Source organism: Phyllobates terribilis, unplaced genomic scaffold (genome assembly GCF_046119375.1).
Source record: "Phyllobates terribilis strain yellow unplaced genomic scaffold, ASM4611937v1 Scaffold_4__5_contigs__length_816908805, whole genome shotgun sequence".
Classification (NCBI taxonomy): Eukaryota; Metazoa; Chordata; class Amphibia; order Anura; family Dendrobatidae; genus Phyllobates; species Phyllobates terribilis.
In genome coordinates, this window is record NW_027362764.1 from 792731452 (window position 1) to 792752266 (window position 20815).

The window sequence follows — 20815 nt, forward strand, 5'->3', positions numbered from 1 at the left end:
GGAAGGCCTCCTCAGCTTCGGCGGCCATTCCTTGGGATTTGCTCCCTTACGGGTGAGCGCAGATATGGGAGCAGTCCGGGAAGAGAAGTGCGGAATGAAGAGACGATAGTAGTTGGCGAAGTCCAGGAACCGTTGAATCGCCTTCAACCCCTCCGGACGGGGCCACTTTAGGACAGCAGAGAGTTTCTCGGGATCCATTCGTAAGCCTGTCTGGGAGATAACGTAGCCCAGGAATGGAAGAGAGGTCTGCTCGAAGAGGCACTTCTCGTATTTTGCATAGAGGTGGTTCTGCCTGAGTCTAAGCAGGACCTGACGAACATCCCTCCGGTGTGTGGGAAGATCCAGAGAGAAGACCAAGATATCGTCCAGGTATACCACCACGCAGGAGTAAAGAAGATCACAGAAGATGTTGTTAACCAATTCTTGGAAGACAGCGGGAGCATTGCAGAGACCGAAGGGCATCACACGGTATTCATAGTGACCGTCCCGGGTATTGAATGCCGTCTTCCACCATCTCCTTGACTTATTCGGACCAGGTTATACGCTCCACGTAGATCCAGCTTGGAAAAGATCATGGCGCCCTTAAGGCGATCAAACAACTCAGAGATGAGCGGCAGGGGATATTTGTTTTTTACCGTGATCTGATTGAGTCCTCTATAATCAATACAGGGGCGTAGCGAACCATCCCCCTTCTTGACAAAGAAGAATCCGGCTCCAGCCGGGGAGGTAGATTTCTGGATGAATCCCCTAGCCTGATTCTGCTCAATGCACTCAGACATGGCCCGGGTTTCGGCCGCCGACAACGGGTAAATACGCCCACGGAGTGGAGTGGCGCCAGGTACCAGGTCGATCGGGCAATCATATGGCCTATGAGGTGGCAGTGTCTCTGATTCCTTTTTATCGAAGACATCCGCGTAGGACCAGTAATGAGCCGGTAGACCGGGTAAATTAGCTGGGGTAGGTGGTGGATGAGTCGGGCGAACTGGAATCAGGCAGGTCCTATGGCAGTCCTGCCCCCGCCGGAGTACTTCACCGGATTGCCAGTTCAGTATGGGTTCATGTGTCTGGAGCCAGGGTAGACCTAGCAATAGGGAGTGAGAGAGTCCGGACAGTACATGGAAGGAGATTTTCTCCGAGTGCAGCATTCCCTCCTGCAGGGTTAGGGGATCAGTGACGAGCAGGATGGTCACCGGAAGGAGTCTTCCATCCATGGAGGCGAACAATGGTTCAGCCAGAGGTTTGGTGGGAATTCGGTATCTCTCTACCAGGGACTGGGAAATGAGGTTTCAGCAGCTCCAGAACCCAGATGAGCCATTTCAAAGAGACGGTTCTCTCCCCAGGAGATAGAGACAGACAAAGTCAGGGATGGAGAGGGCTTACTTTTGCCTAGGACGACCTCTCCGAGCGGTCCTAGACACTGAAGTTTCCCGGCCTCTCCAGGCAGGAACGGATCAGGTGCTCTTTACAGCCACAATAGAAACAGCCTCCCTCGGCTCGACGTGACTCTTGGCGAGATTTGACCATCTTGGTCTGGCCACTGCCAGCTGGAAAGGGGGTACACCAACAGCCACCCCCAGTGTTCCAGCCAGCCGGCCCTCAGCTGGTTCTGCCCCATCTTCCAGCACCCGGCCTGCATTTGACTCCCGTAATTGCTATACTTGTGACCAAATGGGTCACATCAGCCTAGTCTGCCCGGAGAGGCAAAAGATGGACCCCACACCTGAGGCCCCAGGGCCTACTGCAGCCATTTTTTTGTGGGTGGGGCAGTTGGCTGGGCCTTGAGAACTTACAACCGGTTACTATGGGCAGCACCGTTACTGTTGGCCTTAAGGACACTGGCACAGAATGTACCCTCATCTTCCTTAAGTTCGTGTTACCCAAAGAACTCATTCCTGGGAAGACCCTGACTGTCACCGGGTCTGGGGGTGTTCGCCATCCCATACCGATGGCCCGAGTTTTCCTAGACTGTGGTGCGGGGAGGGGGTTAAGGGACGTGGAGGTGTCGGAGAATCTCCCCACTAATGTGCTATTGGGAACCGATCTTGGACGGTTGGTTGCCCGATACATTCCTGACAACCCTCCCAAGTCTGATACGTCAAATAATGCCACTGTCAAAAATGTCAATGTTATGTATAATAAAAGTGTGTGATGTGGTAAAGGGGAACTCAGCCACCTCACCCTGTGGGGTGATGCTGCTGAGGATCTCCTAAAGCGAGCCAGTATAAGTGCTATGGGCAAGGGGAGCAGGCACGGACACCAGGAAGCATGTCGTCCTGTGCTGGTGGCCAGTGTCACGCCAGATAGTGACACGGTCAGTGGTAGCTGTCTCATGACTAGCACGGTTCCACAGTTGATGAGAAAGGATGGGGAGAAACACGGGAGTCATAGGGAAAGTGGTCTCGTGCCGCTGACCGATGTCACAATGGACTGTGACATGGCCGGTCGTAGCTCCCCCATAGTGAGCATGGCTCCAAGGTAACAATGAAAAGTGAAAAGGTAGGCCCCACAACCGGGCAAGGTAACAGGTGTGCCCCCCCTGTCTGTCAGGAGTATGGGAGGAAGGTACCCATAGCCTGTCAGAGGTGTGGGGAAAATGTACCCCGAACCGATCAAGGTGATTGGAAAGCTGGATCCCCAATCTGTCAGAGTGATGGGCGAGTTGGGTCCTCGGCTTGTCGGATCACCAGGAAGGGTGGGCCAGGAGGTGGGCTTAAGGGGCAATCTGTAAATCACCCCCCAAGCCACCTCAAAGAGGGGGAGATGTCATGGAGATATTAAGAAAAATATTAAGGATTTTTCTCTCTCCCTGAAGCCTCTCTCACCCCTCCCTTATCCACCATTTGTCACAAAACAAGAGCTGACAATTGACCATCTGTCTGTATGCAAATTATCACCTACAGCAGAAGTGACTTGTAAACAAATGCTCGCACAGAAGGTGCTACAAACCCAATCAGCATAGTGTATTTCCCCTTGGCAGAGGCCGGGGATAATTAGACACAGGCTTGCGAGAAATTTACACCTAGCTGAGGAGAACGCAGCTCATTAAATTCAAACACAGTCACAAGTCCCAGCTGCAAATCTCCAGACTTTTGGGCACCAACACAAAATATTGAGTATTGTGAGTTTCTTAATTCTGATACTAATGGGACCCACATTTTGAGTGACGGGGTCAGCTAGGGAACAATATGGCTATTTTCCCATCGCTGTAAGCCCCTCCGGGGGACTGAGGCGCAAAAGTAACAAAATGGCAGACCGCAACTGTGTCATGTGTGGTCTCTACCGGAAGGTAAAGTCATAATGGAAAAGATGGTATCACTTTTGGGCCTTTATGATCAACCAACAATAAGTTATCACAAAAAAACTGATATTTTAATAAAAATATGAAGGCTGGAGACCAGCCCACGTGATGTTAGCACAGGTATGTGTGGGCAGGTCTCCCCATAGGCATAAAAGAATCCACTGAGGTTGGAGTAGTATTCATTGCCGGGAGTATATATTTATTATAGCAAAGGATCCTGTTCGATAATAGTCTAATCAAGCAGACTGTCTCCCCTCGACCTATATTGAATCGTCTCAGCAATCTTATAGTAAGTTTCTGCTTTAATCCTTATTATTTTGTGTAACTCCATATGTATTGTACTGTCCCCTTTTGTAAAACATTTGTATATTTTTCCTAAACACTGCCTCCCTTTTGGATAATATATAAAAATTAATAGTCCTGTTTCTTTTGCTCTGTAATTGTTCCCTCCCCCGAAGCCACACGCTACCAGAATGCCGGCGCCCGATCAGGCCTGTACTATATTTCAAATTCGGCTGGTGGCAGAGAATAATAATAATTGGGCTATCGTGAAGCTGGCAGTAACGTATGGGGCGTATAAACATATTCCATGCGTTGGAATCCGGAGGTGTGACGGAATACGCTTTCTGCTCGCTTGCCTATAGCTCCGTAGTGAGTAGTCGGGTTCAGGTGCTCGCAAATCCCTGGCGAAATCCGGTGAGTGTGACGGCAACGGTGAGATATTGTGTGATCTCCCCGGTGTCGTCTCTGTGAAATCCTGCGAGCCACGGTGGTAGGGCACTGGAAGTGTTAATAGCACTCTCAGCTAGGGCAAATCTCGACATGAGAATCAGGCAGAGGTTAAGGAGCTCAAGACATTTTCCACACCAAGGCAACTGTTAGCTAAGTCAGGGATGATGATGATAATCATGATGATGAAGTGGTGAACAAGACCTGTGAACCACACTTGGGTGCCAAGAAGGTGATGTCATCAAAGGAGGAAGTTGTTGGCCTTGGCAATAGACAGTAGAGGTGATGAGCAGCTACAAAATCCTCTGTGTCAAAATCTGTTTGTTCTGCTGTTAGCTCTGGAGAAAGTGACACCAAACATGTTGTTGGTGAAGGAGGCTCATCCATGCCTAAAAGTTCTGGTCTAGTTAGTGGCGAGTCTTATGTGTTGGCATATTGTATGTGGAATTTCTTTTCCACATTGTTGTCAGATCATTCTTTGGCAATTTGCAGGCTCTGCAGGAAGAAAACAAATTATTACTCAGTTCATATAGAGTAGGTACTAGAGCTCTCCATCAGGACATGAAGCGACGTCACCTGCTCATTTGGGGAAAGCAGTCAGCATCAGAGCAAGCTTCGAGTTGTCCTCTTCCCCCATCTTCTCACACTCGTTTTGTCAGCAAGACCTCATTCACAAGTAGTCGCTGCTTGTTGTCATCATCACCATCATTGTCATCTACAACGACTGTTCTTAACTGTGTATCTTTTGACACTGAGCAATCTCGCTATTATACGTGACCATAGCTCTGCCGAGGCTGCACACCGGCTCTACAGCTGCATCTGGGATCATCATCTTTTCATTATTCTGACGCAATAATGAGACAACAAATGTGAGGCCGATATCAGAGAGAAATTGTGACATGCAGAAGTGCTGTTGCTTTAAAAGCATTCAGCAACTATTAGAAGCAACATAAGCACAGGAGACAGGAAGTGTTGTGCTCCAGAAGCATCCAGTAACTAGAGGGGTTAACACAGTCACAGGAGAAGGGGAGTGTTTTAGCAGAGCCCCAAGGGGATTGTGGGGAAGTTGTTTACTGTCTGGCTGGAGCCGAAGAGAAAGGTGATGTGTGATCTGTATCCCACAGAAGCGCCCCTGCAAGTGAAAAGAATTCAAGTCAGGAGTGAAGCTAAGCACAGGTCAGGTAGAGTTCCTGAACTAGCAGTGCAGAGTATTGTCAGGCAGAAAGATAAGGACTGGAAGAAATAGTGTCACAGGGATCATCTCCCTCAGCAAACCCCCCCCCCTCCATCTCACTGTGCTGTAAAGAATGCTGTGTTCATTAATGTGCCTTTGCATTAGAACTGTGCTGTCCTGTACTACTGGGAAGACTGTGAACTGCTGTGCTGCTAAGGAAACTGTACTGTTTGTCACTGGAGCCTGTTGCTCATAGGACTTAACTTGCACTGGCTGTGCGGCTTCTTATTAAATGCTACTGTTCTACCGTTTATGAGGACTCTTGTCAAGTGTGTCTGGTCAGCAAGTGAAACAACCTACGTGTCTGTGCCTGAGGGTCAATACCCCTGTGTGCCTGAGAGAAGCTGCAGCACATGGTCTATGGTCGCCCTGAGTAACAGTTCCACCAGGATTCCAAAGAATTCATGTAACCTGACTCGCCCCTATCTGAACCTAGCGGCATGCGTGTAACAAAATACTGATAAATGTTCACAAAATATTTACTAAAATAACAGAAGTGGACAATAATGAAGCTAGAAAAAGGGGGAAGGGAGGACGGGTATGACGACATCAGGGCCTGACTACAGGGAGATAGCAGGGACAAGAGGAACAGTGCTGGTCCCCTAGGCTGTAGTGGATCCCTGCTCAACAATTGTTATAATAGTCCGGTCATATCCCCATCCTCCCAGGACAACTCCCCAAATTCAGGCCTGTTTCTCTGGATCTGGCACGGTTAGGAGGTATGGTCACCACTGCTGCAGCCAGAGTCTACACACATTTCTGGGGTGATGTAGGGCACATTGTTTCCAGAGATAACGGCAGTAGTGACCCTTGTGACTGGGGGTGTGGGAGTAGTGATGACTGTAAATATGTGTTGTGTAGGTCTGTATACTTACTGTGCATGTGATGACTGGTTGATGTTTGTTCTGTTCATTAACAGCAGATTATTGTTCCACCACATGATGAGAATTATGCGAAGTCAACACAGATCCAGACCCACAAGTGATTCCAATAAGATCCGTCATGATTAGCTTGAAATCTATACAGTGGCGGAGTGTGGGGGGAACAGGGGCCGGTCTATAGGAGGGTGCAAAAATTCACCCACCTACGCTCACTGATGCTTCTTATTAAGGTGAAGCAGAGCCATGCTGCCCAAACCATTAGCAGCATGAATCAGAGCCTGGCTGGGCGATTCCAGAGAGGTATTTCTTACTCTGAAAAGCTGCTGCATTTTAGAGAAAACATATTTTGAAAAACCGGGACTATAGGAAGAGACTAGTGTTGAGCGAGTATGTTCTGTGCCGATTATGCTCGGGCCGAGCTCTGAGTATTTACAGCTGCTCGGTGGTATGGTTGAATCGCTCCCGTGTGCATGATTTGCAACTGTTTGACAGCTTTATTACATGTGAGGAATGTGTAAGAAATAGACATTCCTCACATGTAATAAAACTGTCAAACAGTCACAAATCATGCACACGGAGCGATTTAACCATATCACCGAGCAGCTGTAAATACTCGGAGCTCGGCCCGAGCATACTCGGCGAAAGGGTTAATAGAACATACTCTCTCAACACTAGAAGAGACCTGACTTGTCTGATGTTGTCCCTGTTCGGTTTCTGTCCATCCCTCACAAGATGGGCGGGCCTCTCCCGGTGTACAAATATGAGAGACCTGTCAATCAAATGGATCTGTGTGGGGAGAGGCCGGCCAGGGACCACACTGGACTAGTCGGGTCTCTTCCTATAGTCCCTGCCCAGTTTTCAAAGTATTTTTACTCTGAAATTTAAGATAAAAATATATCTGGCTTCAATCATGCAACCAGGCAGATGGTTCGAGCAGCACTCATCTATTGACAGGTTCCATTTCAAGCACCCAGAGGTTATTTTCACTTCACGATTGATGCTGCACATTTCTCTGATGAGCTTGAATAATAAAGTAATAAAGTGAAAAGGAAATTGGGCCACTCTTTACTTGGTGACTAGTCCCTTTTAACTAAGTTTAGGGTTAGGGATAGGACTAGTCTTAAAGTCATGACTAGGATTAAAGCTAGGGTCAGGGGTAGTAGTAGCACTAGGTTTGGGGCTAAGGTAATAAAATAGTAACATTAAAAAAAATATCAATGTAATTAAAAAAGTGAAAAATCTAACAATGTAAAGTATAACTTTATTTTTTAAAATATTCTGTCTAAGGGTCCACAGGTTAGGGATACAAAATATTTGCCTTGTCCCAGGCGCTGGCACCCATGTTACGCTACTGAATCTATCATATCAAATAAAGCAAAGAGAGGGAGGTTGCCAGAAAAAAAATATATCAGATACAACAAGTGCATTCAATTTTTAAGAAGGTGGAGAACTGAGGATGAGGCTTGAATTATTATATGTAGAAACAGACAATAGTGAGATATTATGGAAGCACGTGAAGGAGAGAAGAGATCATATTATTTGGATCCTGCTGGCTGCAGAAAAAAACATTTAGGTCAATTGGATGAATGAATAAAATCCTTCAATAGATAAGCAATTATGAGAAACTAGATGCATCGAGTATTCTAGAATATGTATGTAGTTTATTTATGAAGATTTAAGAATATTGCAATGAATACACAGGATTTTCCGGGTAAAATATATACATTATCATTAAATTTTATTGCTTATAGAACTTAATACAACTGAACGAAATTATTAAATAGATCGTCAAAAGATATAAACCGTTACATGAATATCTAACTGTATTTAAATAAATCATCGGACGAACGAAGTACATCGACACTATAGTATATTTGTTAACAATCTCAACCCAAAATATTTTTGTACACCACATTTCTTGTGAATACGTTTTGACTATCTCTAAGCAACTTTCCTTGTAAATGGGTATCCAAAACTTGCACCTTGACGTTGGACCTCATTTTCACTCTTGAAAATGCAACATAGAGTTGTCCATGAACAAAAACGGGCTCCGGTAGATATATGCCAACACGGTGTAGAGTTTGACCTTGTGACTTGTTTATTGTCATGGCAAATGCTGGTTTTACTGGAAACTGTAGACGCCGAAGCCTAAATGGAAGACCGGTGTCCAAAGGACATAAATCAATGCGTGGAATGAACACTTCGTCTACTTTTTCTGATCTGTAGCACCCCAGGGGTCTGGTTGCCACAGTGGTAGAAATACCATGTCTGAGAGCGAGCATGGGTTTTCCTGGTCAGGAGTACATTTGCATGCAACGCCTCCTGCCCCAGTCCAGGGAGGGGGGGAACCTTCCCTTTATAAACTGGATCTGGGGCGGGATTAGAGAGTTAGTTCCAGAGGAAGGGACAGAGCAGCAGCAAGGAGCTCTGTAGGAGCCAGGAGCTGAAGACCAGGGACTGGAGCAGCAGAGCTCGTCCTGGCAGAAAGACGCAGAGAACAGGACCCTGAAGTCCGAGGCTGTGAGGATATCTACATCCAGCAGCAGAAACCATCTGGCAGGGGATTTCAGGTCCTCTGGCCATAGAAAGCCTGGAGGCTCAGTCACACGCAAGCGACCGGCACCGCCATCGAGGAGCGGAAGGAACCAAAGGCCCCAAGTCACAAGCCATACGGGTGAGCAGCACACGGTACACTCAGGGACTTGGGCTACTACACGACTACAGCAGGGTAGCCAGGAAGAGTGCAGTCAGACGGGAAGGCCTATACCTACACCTGGCCAGGGGGACTCTTGTTCGCTCACAGACTGACCAGGCCTCTAATGTTAGCCAGTACTCCCGGCAGGGCCTTCTTCATTACCAACAGTAAAGACCCTGAACTGCACCGCACGGACTCTGAGTCATGTCTGCTGTGCCCACGCACCACAACCTTCACCATCTATAGACGTTGCCCTGAGGCTATACTCCTCCCGTGGGGAGTTATACTACCCTCTGCTGCGCACACAACATCAGCCTCAGCGGTTTGTCCCGCAGCGGCGGTTCTCAGTGACCGCAATCCACGGGTGGCATAGTCGGACATTTAAACATTGCAAAACCAAATAAACTGGACCACCACTGGTTTGACCACACTGAGCCACCGGACCGGGTCGCCGCCACAGAGACTACAACCCCCAGCATTACACAGAGACCCGGCTCCGGGTATGTCCCCACACACGGCCCAGGGGGCGCGTCAGATCCAGTGATCACTCTTGCTTGAATTACGTGGGAATGGAGTCTGGTAACAATAAGGCGAGTTCCATTACATAGACTATTTTTTGTATTTAGATTCCGCAGCAACATTACGATTGTTCCAACTTTGAGTTGTAGTCTGTGGGATGGCATTCCTGATGGCGTAACACTATTTAAAAATTCAACTGGATAATGCTCTCGTTCATCTTCATTGTCTACATCCACTGAATCATCACTTTTGTACAACTTATACTCTCCAGGCATTCTATCCATCACACCGGAATTTAGCAGAGCCACATCATCGTTCTTGGGACAGAGAATTGCATGGGAAGAGGCCCTCTCAACACTGCTTTGGTCGTTCACATCAATTTCAACGCATTGTCCAAAAACATCACTTACGATGCAGTCAGTGCACAACATGTCTTCTGGTATTTCAATAATGTCTTCTCCAAGGTTATATTCGTTGCTAAGTTCACCGTTACCAAGTTTAAGAAGCCACTTGCTGTACTCTGGGTCAGAAGATCGCATGTTGTTAATTAGTTGGAGTTTATTAAACTGTTTCCAAAGGTCAGCCATTTTTAAGCTGGACTCGATAACATCTGTACTTGTTCCATTTGGTATAACTGGAAGGCATTGCCTAAAATCTCCGCCAATGACAAAAACTTTACCTCCAAATGGAATTTCATTTTTTTCAGCAACATGTGTAGTCATAACTTCACGCAGAAGTCTGTCAATTAAGCTCAAAGCGTATTTGGGTGCCATGATGCACTCGTTAAGTATCAAAAGATTTGCGTTGTTTAACTGTCTTCCTGCAAATGTGTCTTGTTTTATTCTGGAAACTGAGATTTCTTTGACTGGAACTGGTATTCCAAAGAGTGAATGCATAGTGCGACCTCCTCTTAAAAGGTTTGCTGCAATACCTGTTGTAGCCGATGGCAATACGACTTAACCCTCTAACGTGATACATTAAAACTTCATAGACGTATGTTTTACCGCTGCCTCCAGGACCGTCAATAAAGAAACATTTTGGCCTTGCATCTGCTTGGTTTTCTATAGCGCTCACAATAGTGTCATATGCAATCCGTTGTTGTTCATTTAATGAGTTTCTCTTCTCTGTTGTCAACAATAATTTGTAAGCTTTGTCATACTCTGGAACTTGAGGAACTTGCATTGCAGGCTGTGGCAAATTAAAGTCTGAAAACGTTTTTCCATGCAGTAGTAAGACATTTTGGACCTCTTGCATGGCATAAAATTCGCAATTTTGACAATTTCCACTTCTGTTGTGAAGCCGTAAGCAGTAATTCTTTGAAATTTGTCCAAAGTTGAGCAGGATTTGTAGGTAGTCCAAATACGCAGATGTAGGCAAACAATTCACGAAGTTGCTTAGGCATATGTAGGGTAACTGCGCCTTCTAAAGTAAGTCTCCACACAGTATCATCCAATAGAAGTCCTAAAGCCAAAGCTGCAGCTTTAAATGTGTCGTGCAATACTCCATTAACTGTTTTCAAATCGTCATAACTTGTAGCTCCTTTCACATGCAGTAGCAACAGCCAAAAGCAATATCTTTCTTGATCCTTGACACTAACAGTATACATGCGTCCAATTATTCTGCTAAGTTCTCGTCTTGGATTCCAAGTTTTATTCCAAAAGTAATGCTCTGGAATCTCTCGATACAAATACTGCCTTGCGTTTTCGTCACGTTGGTTCAGCAAAAACCATTCCATTAATGTTGATGTCATGCTTAAAGTTTTTGAGACATCTTCGACTTGAGCATTTTCAAAGAAATAAAGCTGCTGTTGATTTGGTAAATGAATAGCTAAACGTATAATGGCATGGGACTGTGAATGCATTGGAAACGCAAATATCCTCCAAGCAGCTTCTGGAGCACTCACATATCTTGAGTCAACAAAACTTTATGATTCATCGTGATTGACTGTTTTCTGTTGTATTTCGACGTTAGCTTTGTCATGCCCCTTGTAGATGTACTTGAAAAGATATTTTACACTTTTTATTGAAGCAAAGATTTCAACGTTGATGTGACAGTTGTAGCGTTTTAATAAGTGCGGGTTGTATAGAACTATCCATGAGTTATTTATAATTTTTTTGTTGAGTACAATGTTATCAATGAGTTGTCGCCAGTAGGATGGGTAGCCATCCAAATTTTTAACAGTGTGATGTTTCAACTGCTTTGGAAACCCTTTTGTACACTTTCCGTTTAGCATGCATGGACTTTTTGGATTTGCTACACCGCATGGACCATGAACCATATGAGAGACTACAATATTATACAATTCAGGATACTTTTCTTGGTTAGGAATTTCAGCCCACACTATGTTGTCAATTTCTTCCTCCATGCGAAACTTGGAATCCGCATCTAAGATAATTAGTATATGCGCATGTGGAAGACCTCGTTTCTGAAACTCTATGACGTGTACCATTGCTATGACTGTTCCAAAAAGCCCATTTTTGATGTCTTTAAAAAGGCTGCTGAGTTTTAGTCGAAATACGCTTGCAACTAAGTCCGGCCGGTGTTCAACTTGCTGCCAGGGTTGTAGATTTTCAGTAATTTCCAGCCATTTAGGATTACAGGTCATTGCTACAAAAATGTCAGGTCTTCCATACTTTGTTACTATTGCCATTGCATCTTGATAACGCTGTTGCATGTTGCGGGTGCTAACTTCAAGCGACGACGGGAGAATTACTGTTTTTCCATTTGGAATTCCTTTTTGAATGGATTTTTTTTGGAAATGTTCTTGAAGAACGCAGTAGTCTTCAACTTTAAGTTGTTTTTGGTTCATTCGTATGAAATTGAACCGATTAGCTTAAATTTTAACGTATGCGTTGACTAAGTACTGTTGTGTCAGTTTCCCACCGTTTAAAATAGGATTGAAGTAATTTCGGACAGACAGAAGAAAACTGTAGTACTGCAGTTGTGTAATTCTTCTTGAAGTTCCTTGCTGGTGTAGGTTTTCATGCCACCCTTGATCACCGCTTGGAAAGAATAGCGGATACAGAAGAGCATCAAGGTTGCTGTGCAAAATGCTAATTTGTTGTGTTTTAGGAACGAAAGGGTTGTTTTGGTCTGGCTTAAGATGGACTAATATATCCCTTTGAAAAGGAGGCTCTCCATCATCGTTTTGAAAAACAACTGCGACTTCACTTACACGTCGTTTGTTGTAACATCGGGGATCTTGTTGACGTTCTTGTTTAATGGCCATGATAATAGAAGGCATTTCCGTCCCATTTTGTATAGCTCTCTGTTCCTCCTCAGCTTCGACATCTTTTAGCATGCGATATGCGGCAGCAAATGGGCTGATTGTTGGTAAATGTACGGCAATTAGGTTCATCAGTTCAGCATTACACTTTTCATTTTCTTTCAGGTTCATCCTTTGTTCTGTAGCCTCATTTGGATCAAAGATGTATAATTGTGCAAATTTTGGTGGTTGTCCTATTTCTGGGTGAAGTGTTCCAGTGCGGTGGTAGATCTGGCCATGAATTTTAAAACAATACGGTCCGAAGCCAGGGGGCGGTGCAATGTTGGCACCAAATGAAGCAAACGCATGAGAATTGTTGATGCTTCTGATATTTTCCATAAAATTTCTACTGTGTTCATGTGTCCCTTTCATCAACTGCTCAAACAGATCTGAGTAGTGACGTCTCGGTAGCATAACTTTTCCTTTTTGGCAGCATTGAGTAAACTGATTGTCAGATGGTTTTTCCTCAATGAAATTCAGAGCGTTACATTTAGAACAAACTACATTCATATTCCCACAGTAGTGTTGAATAATTATAGTTTCATTGTCTGTTACGTAACGTGCAAGTTGTTGAATATTCTGCTGGGTTTGCCTTAGTTGGTAGAGCATTCGTTTTTGATAAATTTGGCGATCGTGTTGTTCTCTGTTTGCCCTGGATTCTGGAGATTCATCCTGGGCTTGTCTGGCGGCAGTGTGTTGTGGTGTCTCCTGTTCCCGATGTTGTCTGTGAGATTCCGCATCCTGGGCTTGTCTGGCAGCAGTGTGTTGTGGTGTCTCCTGTTCCCAACGTTGTCTGTGAGATTCCACATCATGGACTTGTCTGCCGGCAGTGTGTTGTGGTGTCTCCTGTTCCCAATGTTTTCTGTGAGATTCCTCATCCTGGGCTTGTCTGGCGGCAGTGTGTTTTGGTGTCTCCTGTTCCCGTCGTTTTCTGTGATATTCCGCATTCTGGACTTGTCTGGTGGCAGTGTGTTGCGGTGTCTCCCGTTCCCGACGTTGTCTGTGCACCATTTCGCGGCAAGCACCGCTCATCTCCCGGCTGCGTCGCCGCTGATCTCCCGACGGTGGGCTGCGTGTTTAAAATCTGGCGCCAATTCGCGGCCGTGCTGCGGCAGTCGCTGATTGATCACGGCCGGCTGGGCGCGACCAATCAGAGAAGCGAGGTTTTAAATTTCGCGCCAATATCGCTGATTGGTCGTGGGCACGACCAATCAGCAGAGCGATGTTTAAATTTGGCGGCAATATCGCTGATTGGTCGCGGCCATGACCAATCAGCAGAGCGGTGTTTAAAATTGGTGCCAATATCGCTGATTGGTCGCGGGCGGCGGCCGTGACCAATCAGCGAATCATATTCTTGAGGACCGGGGAGCAGCGCTGCCTGTGCGGGTACTTCCACTGTGAGCCGCCGGGAGATGACCGGCTGCTCGCAGCAGAAGTATCCCGACCGGCGGCGCTGCTCCCCGATCCTCCCTTCACACTTGCCGCTGATCTCCCGACGGTAGTCACATGGAGGTCAGCGGCGCCGCCGGTTGGGGTCCTTCTGCTAGCGCCGGTCATCTCCCGGCTGCATCGCCGCTGACCTCAGTGCGGCAGATGAGCCGCTAACGGCCGCCATCTTTTTCTGAAATCTCGCGTCGCTGATTGGCCATGGCCGGACCAATCAGCGACGCGGGATTTCCTTGACAGAAGGACAGACAGACCGACAGACAGACAGATGGGATAAGATGATTATATATATTAGATAAGTTGTGGAATACCTACACTGACTAATAAACAAGCAAAATCTCTCCCTAGCTCAGTAGTAGCTCTCCCTACTCTGCCTGATTCCAGAGTGACTGTGATGAGCATAGCGGCGCCAGGTCTTATATAGACCTGGTGACGCTGTGCGGCCAGCCAATCACTATAATGCCACAAACAACATGGCTACGGCATTACAGTGCAAGGCAGGCAATCCCTGCATGTTCATTGGCTCTCTAAAGAGCACCAAATATGCAGGGCGGGGACCCAAGCTCCCGCCCGAACAACCTGAAAATACTCGCCGAGTGCTGAGCATATTGAGCACAGTGATGCTCGAACGAGTACCAAGTAGTGGCGAGCATATTTGCTCAACACTAGTTCCAATTGCTTGCAAGCCTCACTTCTTTACTAGCTTTAGTATGATTGTGATGACATTCAATTGTACAAATCTTCTTTAAACATCACCCCAACTTTAATACAAAATATCAGAAATTGTCTGTCCATTGCCTCTTAACATCATGTCCTCCCTCTACCTGGAACTGAATGTCTCCAAAACTGAATTCCTTGTGCTTCCATCCCTCTACTAACCTACCTATACCTGATATTTCAATTTCCTTGAGTGGTACAACCATAACTCACAAGCAGCATGTCCATTTTCTTGGGGTCATATTTGACACAGAACTTTCTATTATTTCTTATATCCAATCACTCAATCACTCATTTCACCTGGTTGTTAAAAACATCTCCAGAATCTGACTGTTTATCACTTTTGAAATTACAAAAACTATTACTATCGCTCTTATTCATTTTCATCTGGACTACTGCAATGGTTTCTCATCTCCCATCCATCCAGAATGTGGCATCCAGGGTCATATTTCTGTCCAGCCACTACACCGATGCCTTCACATTGTGTCAGTAATTGCACTGGTTACCCATCCAATATAGAGTACAATATAAGCTTATCTCTCTCACCTACAAAGCTCTCCAGAGTTCTGCACTGCCCTACATCTCCTCACTCATCTCTGTCTATCACCCTACCCGTATTATCATTCATAATCCGAACCTCCAACTTTGGTCTCAAAAACTTCTCTCATGCTGCACCAGTTTTCTGGAATGCACTACCTCAGATGATCCGATTAATACCTCGCTCCCATATTTTTTAGCATCTTTTAAAAACACATCTCACTAGATACTGTAGGTCTATCACCTCACTTCACTAATCTAACTTTTCCTTCTTCCCTCTTTCTAAATTTTCCTCAGAATCTGGTCGCTCCTACTCATCTGTCCTCACATCCTCCATACACCCTACAGAACTTGGTAACTTACTTAGATACTGCAAAACTAAAATGAGCCCGGAACACCTGTTAGTATAAGTGCAATATGTAGGAACAGTTTCAGACTGCGGCCATTTAAGTAACAAAACCTAGGATAGAAGCAAAATGATCAAACCCCCTGCAGCAAGTAAATACATAGTAATAGTAAATGTAACTAACATAGGGTACTTACTACTTAGTTGACAAGAGGGCATAAAAGCCGTCCCACCGCGACAAGGTGTACCTTATCAGGAAGGACCCTAACTCTTGTAGTTCACCTTGCTATGTGCCAGCAAACTACAAAATAGATGGGGCAGAGCAGGATCGAGACAAGATTGCTAAGACACCTACCCGTGGAAAGTTATACATACAAGTTGGTCAGCCTAAAAAGGGGATACAAAGTACAAACATACTGGGTGTGATAAAATGTCAGGTTATGGACTGAAAAACAAAGCTCTTTCTGACTAACCAACTAGATGTTGTGGTTGCTAATGACGGCAGCATCTATAGGGTTACATTGTGGGGATCGATGTTCTCACCAATCTCAGAAGTTTCAGCAGTCGGGCTTATTATATCAGCTGGGCACATGGGTACAGAGGCAATACCCGCTGGATCAACATAACTGATGTGTCCGCCATGGAGTGTTCTTTTCTCAACCCTCATGATGGATATATCTGTCAAGTAGAGTTAAGGGTTAATAGGACAAGTTAGCAAAAATATAAGAAATAAGGATAAAATCATTTTCACAGGTAAACCTGAAGTGTTCTTTTTTTAAATGACACATCTATATGCATTGTATCTGTATATCCGGATTCTGAATACTGATGGCTCATGTGATGTTTGTGTGATTCTTCCAGACAGTTTACTGTTTTCCTCATGTGATGAGATGTACAAAATATAAGGTGTCACACTGGGTGTAGAGATGTTTTATTCATAAGTCATATTTTAGATTCTCACTATTGTGGAGTGTCAGGCACAGTTTCTCCTTTTACACAATTGGATTTGGACAAGGATCTTGGAGATTTCCCGGTAAGTTGATCAGTCTTTTTAGTATTGTTGGAGTTCGGCATCAAGTAAAGTAGGAACAGGGAATGAAGAACAAATAGAGATGTCACTGTCTGTCACTTACTGGTTCTTCATAGACATGACAGCAGGGTCTGCCCCGAACACAGATCTCTCCACTTGGCTCCCTCTAACTCCTTCTTAAGACCCTTCTTTAAAGGTTCACACAACCATGACTTAATGGCAAATACCAAGTTGTAAAACATCCAGCCAGTACTGATAAAGTGAAAGTCTACTCTTCTCTCTGCTCTCCGGCAGCCAGATCTTTGGTTCAGGTTTTCCAGACCATTTGGTTTACACCTTGGGTCAAGAGCCTTAAGCTCTTCAGCTACAAGCTTCAATATGCCTTCACACCCACCAGAAATCCTGGATGTTGTAGTTGCCTAACTGGACTGCCGAAGGTTGGAGACCCTGTTCTTGAAGATTTCAGCAAGTTTCATTTATGTATATCAGGCAAGTTCTTGCAGCTGTTCACGCGGGTACAGAATCAATAGAGCTGGATCAGAATGACTGCTATATCCATCATGAAGGATCGATTTACCAGTGCTCATGATGGATACACCGGACTCCAGGTGTCTAGACTGCTTTACATTGCTATGGTCTTTATGTGAAGCATTCCTCTATGACAGTGTCATCTTCCACTCTTTTTACTCTACTGTTTTCCTTATATTGTTTTCAAATTGTTTTCGGACTTGTTCATAAAAATGTGATATAGAAAGGTTCCAAAAAGTCTCCAAGTTCTTCACACTCGGCAACTGTGATATCAACAGGGATCAATTTTAGTTAATCATATTTCAATTTGCAATGTATCTTGTAACACTTGAACTCCTTATTCATTCAGGACCCCTATTCACCAACACCCTCTCTCGTTATTCCCACTTTAGTAATTCCCTTTCCAGTTCAGAGGTGTAGCGAAGGGTTCAGCCCAGTGGGATACCCAACCAAGTACATTTATATGTAGGTGGTACAGTCTAATCATAGTGTATATGGGCATCTTCAGCAGATGATAGAATCAAGACTGATATTTCTCCACCATACAGTCACCATGTCGTGGTAGGTGCTAGTTTCGCACATCATAATGCTGATTACAGTAGTTATATACGCACCTCAATAACGAAATTGCAACATCAAGTAGGAAAAGTCTTAAAAGGATGGAAATCACAGGATGGAAAGAGATGGTAATGATCCACAAATTATGAGAAAATGGAAACAAAATCATCAAAAGTCCAAAAATATACGTATCTTCAAATTCTCACTGCACTTTCCAGGGGACTGCTCATTGTATACGAGGATATCTCCAAATGCTATGTTATACATCAAACACAAAAAAGAGCGTATAGAGGTAGAGATTTTTTCTTTAATAATATTTTATATTATTTTATGTCCATCTTCCAAGTGAAAACATGACTTAAAATGCATAAATGCAAAGCAAAATATCACATACACCCCGATAAAGCCACAAACACTGAGGTGATCATCAATCATTCGCTACCAACTTATTTTTTTATTTATACTGTTTCTGACAGTCTCGGGAATGTTTCATTTCAGGTTGGTCACTGTTCAATGAAAACATCACATTCCTGATATCACTTTGCGAAATTCTTTAGTCCATGATTTTTTTTCGGTTTGGTTCTGATTTTTACTTACAGTTACAGGGGACATCAATGGGGTCTCCTGTGGCTCCAAGTTGTGCAAACAATTTTATGATTTTTATTTTTTGCAAAGAAATTTGTTTTTATAGATATTGATATCTAGAAATTTGGAACTCGGACTCCGTTATTTTTTTTTTGTGTAGCGGCACAGGAATGAATTGGAGCTGTTCACACAGTATCTGAAAGAGTGTTGAGCGAGCACTAAAATGCTTGGGTGCTCGTAGCTCGGGCCGAGCTCACCGTGATACTCGGGTGCTCAAGCCGAGCAATGAGCCCAGTGTTAGTCTATGGGAGACCCGAGCATTTTTGCGGCGGCACAACCGGCAGTCTTTTAAAAGCCTAACAAGTGCCCAAAACGATAGTTACAGTGCTCAAATTACATGGGGACAGCATGGGGATCGCCCCAGGAAGCATTTCTGACCACCAGGTCACTGCTGTCAACAACGTGGTCAGAGGTATTAAGCCACTTTTAAGAGCTCACAATAAAACGTTCAAAAACGAAACTGAAACGGTTTTCCTGTGAAATATGTTAAGGAAGTTTCTTTCCAGGGTAAAGACTTGTGTATAAGGTAAAATAAATAACCCCCCCAAAAAATACTCCTCCTCACCTTGGGCTATATTCACAAGTAGCATTTTTTATGCGTTTTTGCACTTTTGTATTGCTTTCAACCGTTACAAATGCGTTCACCGGGAAATGTCATTTTAACATTTTACAATCTTATCTGGCCATGTGCTGTGTGATACATGCATACAGTGCTGAAAAGACATAGGAACAGCATAGGGAAGACCCCTGGAAGCATATCTGGCACCCAGGTCACTGCCTAAAAGTGTGCCCATCAGAAGTGATCCTTGCCGCATCAGAAGATGCAGACTTGCAACTATCCCCGTGAAAGTCCTTGTCCCAGGGCAGTGTTCAATTGTAACTCCCCCATTCCTTGCAATGCAAGCGCAAATATGCAGCCAACCACCCACCCACCCGCAGGCTGCAATACCATACTGCTAGCTTTCACTTGAAATGGGGCCTTTTCGTTTGGAGGAGGCCGAAGCTGGCCACTACCTCATGGCCGCTTCGGCAGCGAGGTATCCATACTCTGTCCCCAGCCGCCCGGCAGCCGGGTGTCCACGCTCGGTCCGCAGCCGCCAGGTGGCGGCCAGGTGTCCATACTCGGTCCCCAGCCGCCCCTATTTCTCCTGTTACCTTCCCACACACTTTTCTTAGCCTGGCCTGCTTTAGGGCAGCATTTCACTTGAAATGGCGCCTTTTAGTTGGCAGGAGGACAAAGCTGGCCAATACCTCATGGCTGCTTCGGCAGCGAGGTATCCATACTCTGTCCCCAGCCACCAGGGGATGGCCGGGTGTCCACACACAGTCCCCAGCCACCTGGGTGCGGCCGGGTGTCCATAAACGGTCCCCAGCCGCACCTATTTCTCCTGTTACCTTCCCACACACTTTTCTTAGCCTGGCCTGCTTTAGGGCAGCATTGGACGAGCCCACCAGAGAACCAGACTCCTCTGGTGGGCCCTGGCTTCTTGTGCAAAGGTGAGGAGCATGATGATAGAAGTTAGCATCTGCTTTGTTTTCTGGGAATGCAAGCGCATGTATGTAGTAGCGGCTAGGCCTGAGGTGGTCAGCGTTTTGGTGCATATCCTACCTCCTCCGAGGATTGCTGGATGTTTTCCTGCTACTATCCCAGTTCTATGACTCCCGTTAAAACAAAGCTTCAGGTGATAAATGATGGATGAGGTGGTGGCAAAGGAGAAAGAGCAGGAGGAACAGGGACCATTCACATCAATATCAGGCCAGTCAACCACACATGTCTGGTAGGATATGTTCCTATACCAAAAGGAGCAGTTTGGCTAAACAGTTATAGGGCATACAGTGAGTGCAATGCCTACCAAAAATTTCGAGGCACTCCAATGCCCCTTGGAAGTGACATGGAGGTCAGAGGGCCTTAACTAAACCATTATTTACATTTATAGCAACTGGGTCTCCTGTGCACTGTTGGCCTAAGCAGTGAATGGAAGGCTTTCCAAAAAGTATGAGGAACTGCAATGTCCCTTGAAACAGACGTGGATTACAGCGTACTACAAACCTTCTACCCATTAATGGGGAGTGGGTCTCCCTTAGTGTTCGCCTATGCATTGAAAAGCAAAAGCTGACTAAAATTAAGAGGAAATGTGATGCCCGTTGGAAGAGTCGTGCAGGTCGCAGTAACATAACAAGACGGTTTTAATGCACCTTGGAAAAGTGGTGGGGGTGGCAGAAGCTTAACAAAGCGGTTTTAATGCCCTTTGGAAAAGACGTGGAGGTCCAAGTAGCTTAACAAGACAGTTTTATTGCACCTCGGAAGAGACGTGGAGGTCGCAGTAGATTAACAAGATGGTTTTAATGCCCCTTGGAAAAGTGCTGGAGGTTGCAGTAGCTTAACA

The 20815-nt window shown here is 45.3% G+C and overlaps 1 protein-coding gene across 12 annotated transcripts in view; it reads left to right on the plus strand.

The window, feature by feature from the left end:
• The first annotated feature begins 16569 nt into the window (after positions 1 to 16569).
• Positions 16570 to 20815, plus strand: part of LOC141266083 (cytochrome P450 2C25-like) — a 464276-nt gene continuing 460030 nt past the window's right edge. For 5 of the 12 annotated variants that reach the window (XM_073679978.1, XM_073679979.1, XM_073679977.1 and 2 more), the window contains exon 1: positions 16570 to 16700. The gene's annotated coding sequence lies outside the window, so the exon portion shown is untranslated. The remainder of the gene's footprint in view (positions 16701 to 20815) is intronic. The other 7 variants (XM_073679983.1, XM_073679981.1, XM_073679988.1 and 4 more) reach the window with 5 other exon arrangements.